The 7,623-nt window shown below is 40.3% G+C and overlaps 1 pseudogene; it reads left to right on the forward strand.

Moving 5' to 3' along the window:
• Positions 1-1,550: 1,550 nt before the first annotated feature.
• On the forward strand, positions 1,551-2,048 carry LOC110218333 (NADH dehydrogenase [ubiquinone] 1 subunit C1, mitochondrial pseudogene; annotated as a pseudogene).
• The last annotated feature ends 5,575 nt before the right edge of the window (positions 2,049-7,623 follow it).

Genomic DNA, 7,623 nt, shown 5'->3' on the forward strand with positions numbered 1-7,623 from the left:
TCTCTCTCTCTCTCTCTCTCTCTCTCTCTCTCTCTCTCTCTCTCTCCTCCCTCCCTACCCTTTCTCCTATCTGCAGATTGTAACCCATTTATAACTGAGTTTTATAGATTGACATGGATTTCAGATGGTTTAGGTGACTTTTTCATTCCATTCATGTCAGAGTAGGGATTTGAACCTAGCTCTTCCTTGCTCCAAGTCCAGCACTCTGCTATCCACTCATACTCATCATGCAATATAGAATATTTTAGTTATCAGTATTTGTGTCTGATAGTTTAGGTGACTTTCCCGTTGTCATTTAGCTCATGTTAGAGCAGAGATTTTGTTTTGTTTTCATCTTTGAAAGTCTTGAAGGGAGCTAAGGATTCCAAGAGATAGTAGTGAGCTGGTATGAATTCTAGGTGTGATAGATAGTTTGGTATAAAGGCACTGAAATGAGAGAGTGAATGTTTTATATAAAGAGCAACAAATGAAGCAATTTGGCTGAAATGTAGAGTGAGTCATAGGGAGTACTATGTAAAAGGCCCGGACAGAAAGATTGGTTGGAGCCAGATTATGGGGAGTTTAAATGCCAAAGGGAAGAGTTAATAGTTTATCTTAGGAAAAACAGCAAGGAACTCTCAGAAGATCCATGTTCATATTAATTGACTATCATCCTTTGTATCTATGTATCCTATGGTTTTTATTGCTTTTTTTTTTTGCTTTCCCTTGTTTTCATCCTCAAAAACAGCTCAGGGGCCCTTCCTCTGTTCCCTTGATTATAACTTCACAGACAGTATCCATCTGAGCCCGAGCAGCCTCATAGTATCTGGCATCATGCATAAGATCCTTCATATCTCCCTTGCAAGCCAACATTAAACTGTGAAGCATATCAGTCCTAGGCTCTCTTCTCCCTCAACAAAAGATCACATTCAAAGATCTCAAAGCATCAATTGGGAAGCAGAGATAGATGAAAACACATTTTCCTTCACCAGAAAACATTCTGGAACTCCTCAGGAGGAAAGAGCATCTCTAACACAATCAGAGAATGGACGCTTCCCATCCCAAGTCCCAATTCTTGCTGCCAGGCTGAGTACCAAGAGTATCTCCTCAGGGTTTGAGGAAGAAATTTAGATGATTGTTTTTCTAGTACTATTGCTCACATGCCCCCACCAGTTTGCTTCCCCAGTTGATTATCTGTTGATATTAATGAGCTAGCCAGAGTGAACTAACTTTTAGAGCTGGGTATTTACTAAAGGAATATAGTTAGAACAATTGGCACAAAGTAGCCCTCCAAACCAGAGACACACTCTCCAATAAGTACATACGGAGTCCAGGGGAAAGTGGCATCAAATATGAAGAGCACATGTGGCGAAATCCACAGCATCTGTTTGATAGAAGTCCTCTTCTCCTTTGGTAGAGTCTTCTGGAAGGTCCCCTTAGTCTTGAAGGATAGGTGGGAAGGGATTGTCTTTTGGGCTCCTAGTAAAATCAGGAAGCTGCCTTTAATCCTTTCCTTGGCTCCTGATGAAGACACTGCTGTCGGCTCGTCGGGGTCACGGGATCAGGGGCGGAGCTCCAGGACGACATGCGGACCAAGATGGCGCCGTCCCTGATGCTGCTGCCGCAGCTGTCTCAACTGCTCTCCGGGTCTCGGCTTCCACGCCACACTTTGGTTCGTTCAGCATTTTACGTTCGGGACAACCAAAATGACAAACCCAACTGGCTGAAAGTTATACTAGCCTTGGGCACTACTGCAGGCTTCTGGGCCTTCCTCTCCACCAACCTGAAGAAGATATTTTAGAGTATGAAAGAAGAAAAGGTCTAGAATAAATCTGCTTCTTTCCTAATTGCGTGCTGTAAGAAGTGATGACAACCAGTTTGTGGGTCCGTTGAATAATGTATCAGAAAAACAACTTGTGTTAGGATTTCTGTACAGTGTCACAGAATGTACAAATAAAAAAGTTGTCTAAAAAAAGGATATCTGCCCACTTTTCAGGTTATATACATCCTATCAGCGTCAGTTTGGAACCAGTATTTAATCCACTTGTACAGATGAGAAGGACTTTACTTACATTTGAAAGGCATTAACACAGATAAGCAAATTAAGAATTTCAATAAAACTAAAAATAAAAACCACTGCCTGAAATTGAACACTTGTTAATATTTTACAGCACTTAGCCTCCATCATCAGATACAACCTTGCCATGACACTGGTAATTCAGAAAGTTTGTGGGGATTTTCTCTTAGCTAGTAGTTTCAATATAATTCTGCCAAGCTGATTTTTTTCCTTATGTGAAGTTTTGTTTCAGAATCAGAATGTTAATTATTTGACAGTTTAGCAAATTGAGAAGACAGAGATGCTTTTAGTAAATCAGAAAAGGTTGCCCTCCTTATTTTCTTCTAGCATAGTCATTTGGAGTTAGAAAGAATGTAGAGATAGGTACCTAATCTAGCACCCTAACTCTACTCTTTGGGAGTTTATGATTTACCTTTGACTTCCTATCCTTTCTTCACTGTTTCAGGTGCTTAATCTAACCTGTTAACCCCTCTTGTGGGTCTGTTTTATAGTCTGTGACTTGGTGTATAAATTTTCAGGGACTGAGGGGATACAGAAATGATTAAGATGATTCTTTTCCTTGAAGAATTTGCCATCCATTAGGGTAGGTTCGACTTGCCTAAGTAATTATGATACCAAGTCGAATGTAAAGTTTCCTGGGAAATACAAGAGAAGTGCTCTGAGAAGTCACAAGAAAGAAAATAAAGAAGGAGGAGGATCTAGAAAAGCACCTGCTTATCAATGAAAATGTACCAAACCTGATTTGTCCTGAGGACCCTTATTGGTAGAGAAATTAAAAATTATACTTGTAATAACTTAAAAAAAAAAAGACACTGCTGTCACCTACTGCCATTCCAGGGAGACTGCAAAGATGTTGATATGAAGTGAAAATCCTTTAATCTTGTGAACTGCACTGGTTCAAGGGAGGGAGGAAACAAGATTCTTTTCTCCCCCCACCCCTCTCCCTAAGTTATTTCTCCCCAGGGGCTTGGCTGGAATAGATTCTATCACTGTACTACACAGGCATTAAAATGCCTAGCTTCTGTTCTAGCTTGCTATTTTATATAAGACCATAGTCATGGCATGACTGAGTCTCTTCAGTAAATCCTAATATATTTTCTTCAAGGTCATTTAATTTCATCCAATGGCTTTCACTCCTTCCAAAATGATTAATGACATTTTACATTTAGTTAAAAGCCTTTGATTGATTGATTTAGTAGAAGTGTTTTCACCAGTTACTTTAAGTCAGGTAGGTTGATTGATTCAACTACCATCCCTGACCACCCCATCCCCCCATCTCTATACAAAAGGAAAAGCTGGGAAGCCATATTTGGAGGAGTTACCACACCATTCCATCCCACCAATCTATACTAAGATTTGAAGGCTCTCCTCCCTGTTTTTCAGTTGATTGTCAAGAATATCCTTTAATAAATCTCATTTAGACACATAAGCCTTTTTATATGGGTTTTTTACTTTTCTCTTTCCTAGTAAAGACTCTTAGATACCACGTAATCAGTCATTTCTGGAGGCATTTGCTGTTAATTGTAGGAATTAACATGGGTAGAAAAAGTTTCTTTATGATTTTAAAACTCTTCAAACTTATGCAGATTCATTATTCCAGTTGCTGCGGTAAGTGGCCCTAATTTAGACATCCAGGTAGTGATGACCAATTGGCAATTGGTGATATAGGACTAGAACTCTGGAGGGAAAGGAGGTCTGAATATGTAGATATGGATGTCATCTGCACTGAGATAATAGCTAAACCCCTGAAAGTAGACGAGATCACTCACAGTGTAAATAAAGAACAGGAAAAGATCCTGGAAAAAATCCTGCTGTCCCACCATATATAGTGGGTGGGACAAGATTAAGACATGATCCTGCAAAGAAAACTAAAAAAGTACATTTGGACAGGTAGTAGGGAATCCAAGAGAGAGAAGAGTTGCAAAAACTCATGCAAGAGAGAATATCTGAGAAAATGAGATCAACAAAGTCAAAAATTTCAGAGAGGTCAAGAAGGATAAGAGCTAAGAAAAGATCTGGCTTTAGCAATAAGGAGATCACTGGTGGTCTTGGACAGAGGCGTTTCAGTCGAGTAGTAGAGTCTAAAGACACAACAAGAGGTTGAGAAAGGAGTGAGCAATCAGAAAGTGGAGATATTGAGTATAGATAGCTTTTTCTAGTAGAACCTGGAAGTACACCTCTGACCTTGCAGGTTATCTTTCCCAGAAAAAGGTTACCCAAAGCTTCTGTTACTCTCAAAACTGTAGCTCATGAGCTCCTTAACAATGTATTTACCTTTAAGAATCAGTTAGGTGGCTCAGTAGATAAAGCCCTAGACCTGGAGTCAGGAGGACCTGAGTTCAAATTCTACCTCAGACACTTACTAGTTGTGTGATCCTGGGCAAGTCACTTAACCCTGTTAGCTTCAGTTCTTCATCTGTAAAATGAGCTGGAGAGTGAAATGGTAAATCACTCCACTGTCTTTGTCAAGAAAATCCCTAATAGGGTCACAGAGAGTCAGACCCAACTGAAACAATGTATTACAACAAATACCTTTAAGAGTCACCCAGAGGACACAGCTTCAAGGAAAGGCACTTACTGATACACCATAGTAAGAAGAAAAAAAAAGTCCCATGAAACTATATACATTCACACAAATACACATAGTAACCATGGGGAAAGTTTGTACACATTTGGAACGTGCAGGGAGGGGCATACAAAGTGAAATCATGGGGCTAGAGTACATTAATGCATGGAAAATTCATGCCTCCAGGGCTGCAAAGCCGCTGTTATCTTCTGCTGAAGTCATCATGAAGCTCTAACAGTTGGGGCTGCTCTGTGACTGTCTCCATTGGCCATATTGTCTTTGTTCCTCTAGATGCATAGTTTCCACTGGAAGATGCCAGGCATGACTCCACTTGGCAGGTGGCTGTGAAGTGTCTCTCTGTTTCCAGTTTCTGGCTTTTGCTGAAGTTCTTGGCTATAGTGTTAGTTCTTCCTCAGGAGAAAAGTAGTTTCTGCCATTGTCAGCTGTTTTAGAAAAGCACCAGCTCTTCCTTTATCTCAGCCCCAGAACCAGAAACAACTTCCTACATGTATGTGGGGGAAGGGGAAGGGGAAAGGCTTTTCATGTTTTTTCATTAAAAAGAAACCTGGCTATAGTGACTTTCATCCTTGGCTTTAGACTCTTGCCTACAACGTCATTCTGTTTTCCCAAGCATCAAGTGATGCAGAACAAAGAGCATCAATAGTGCTAGCTAAATAGCGAGTACCTTTCTGGCTCAGTTCTATCTTTTGAACTGCCTTGGGGTCTCTAGGCTTGAGTCTCTTTGTTAGAGCTCTCACTCTAGCTTATAAAGGCAGTATGGCATAATCTTCTGAAGTCAGAAGACCTGGGTTCTGATCAAACCTCTGATATTTATTACCTGTGTCACCTTGGAAGCTTCATTTGACCTCTCTGGTCCTCAGATGAAGGGGTTATTAAAATATGACTTTTAAGGTCCTTTCCAGCTATAAGATCTATGATCCAATGATGGCATTCTCTACCTGCTCTGATTTTAATCTCAAAGAGTCACCATCCACATAGGGGCTACTTATCCAACATTGCCAATGACCTTGAAGTTATGAAGTCCCCTAATTTCTTTACTCCAAAGCACCTTCTACTCTCCCATAGATTAATATATAGGTAAAAGCAATAGAGGCAAAGCTAAATGCAGAGGACAAAGCCATTGTCTCTTCTACATGCCTAGGATGTAATGTGGATTCTTGGCCTTCCATATATAGCCGGCCAAAGATTTTGGTTATGAATGGGTGGAGTGATATAAGTTCATGGCTTGAGAGAATGGTATGGTCAAGTGAAGGTCTTTTAAAGATGGAAAACATAGGGGCATGATTTTAGGCAACAAAAAAGGAGCCAGTATATAGGTGAAATTAAAAATGATGATGACAGAAGGGATTGTTGAAGAGGCAAGCTCCTAGAGGAATATAGAAGGAATAATGGGATCAAGGGCACAAGTAGAGATGTTGGATCTTAACAAGGAGAAGAAATTGCAGGAGCAACTAGGTGGCACAGTGGATAGAGCACTGGTCCTGGGTTCAGGAGGACCTGAGTTCAAATCCGGCCTCAGACACATAACACTTACTAGCTGTGTGACCCTGGGCAAGTCACTTAACCCCATTGCCTGGCGCCCCCCCAAAAAAATTGCTTCCTCTGAGACTAGAATAAAGTAGGACAGAAGGGAGAATGATGTTAAAGGGATCTGAGATGTTGAGTTGGGGAGGAGGGGAAGCTTTTTTTTAATTCAATTTTTTTAATTAAGGTATGAGGTGGTGCAAATGACTCTAGAAGAGAAGATTTGGAACAGACACTGAAGAAGCACAGTAGAAAATCAATCAGGGAAGAGCAAAAAGAATCATATGAAATAATGAGGGCATAGTTGATTACAGATTTTAAACTTATGATGGTCCTAATCAATATAGTTGTGCAATTTCCTCTAGTATTCTTCTGAAGCATTGGAATAGGAGTAGAGTAGGTGAATGATGAGAATAATACAAGCTTGGGATTTAGAAAAGGTTAAGTGTCAATAGGACAAAGAAGCAAGAGACTCAGACAAGGGTAATGTGGAAGTGGTTAACTAAATAGTCAAGATTTTCAAGGAAGGAAGTTAAATCCAGAGAAGAGGTAATGATCTGGAAAAACATGGAGAGAAGGAGAGATGGGAGGTTTTAGTGAAGACAGAAAATAAATTTGGGAGGGGCGAGGCACTGAAAGGGATGAAGATATAGAAGGCTACAGTTGGATAAAGGAATTGAAACAACATAGGAAGAAGGTTTGCAATAGAACATCACCCATCCATTCCCATAAACCTAGGATATACTCTTTCACCAGTATACAAACCAACAGTGTGGAAGAGTAAACATGAAAAATACACTAGAGGCTTGTGGATAGGGAATATGTGTGGTGAGACACCTTCAGTGCTGAGGAAGGACCCCGGTAATGTCTTCTGCCATGCATAGTGCCTATCACAAAGCAAGTGCTTAGTAATTACTTATTGATTGATATTATTGTATGCCTGTGAAACCTGGACAGTCTATCAGCGCCATGCCAGGAAACTGAATCACTTCCATTTGAATTGTCTTAAGAAGATTCTGAAGATCACTTGGCAGGATAAGATACCAGACATTGAGGTCCTTTCTCAAACTAAGCTGCCAAGCATTCAAATTCTATTTCAGAGAGATCAGCTATGATGGTCTGGCCACATTGTTTGAATGCAAAACATACGCTTATCAAAAAGTCTATTTTATGGAGTACTCACACAGGGTAAGAGTTCACATAGTGTTTAGAAGAAGTGATACAAGGACACTGTCAAGGTCTTTCTTAAGAACTTTGGAATTGATTATGTAACATGGGAGACACTGGCACAGGACCACTTAGCATGATGTACCCACATCAGAGAAGGTGCTGTACTCCATGAGCAAAGCAGAATTGAAACAGCTCAAGGGAAACATAGGATGCACAAATTTAGAGAATCCACCCCAAATGTTCACATGGACTATTTGTGCTCGACCAATAGTAGAGCATTCCGAGC

Source organism: Phascolarctos cinereus, unplaced genomic scaffold, assembly GCF_003287225.1.
Source record: "Phascolarctos cinereus isolate Bilbo 61053 unplaced genomic scaffold, phaCin_HiC Scaffold_5;HRSCAF=322, whole genome shotgun sequence".
Classification (NCBI taxonomy): Eukaryota; Metazoa; Chordata; class Mammalia; order Diprotodontia; family Phascolarctidae; genus Phascolarctos; species Phascolarctos cinereus.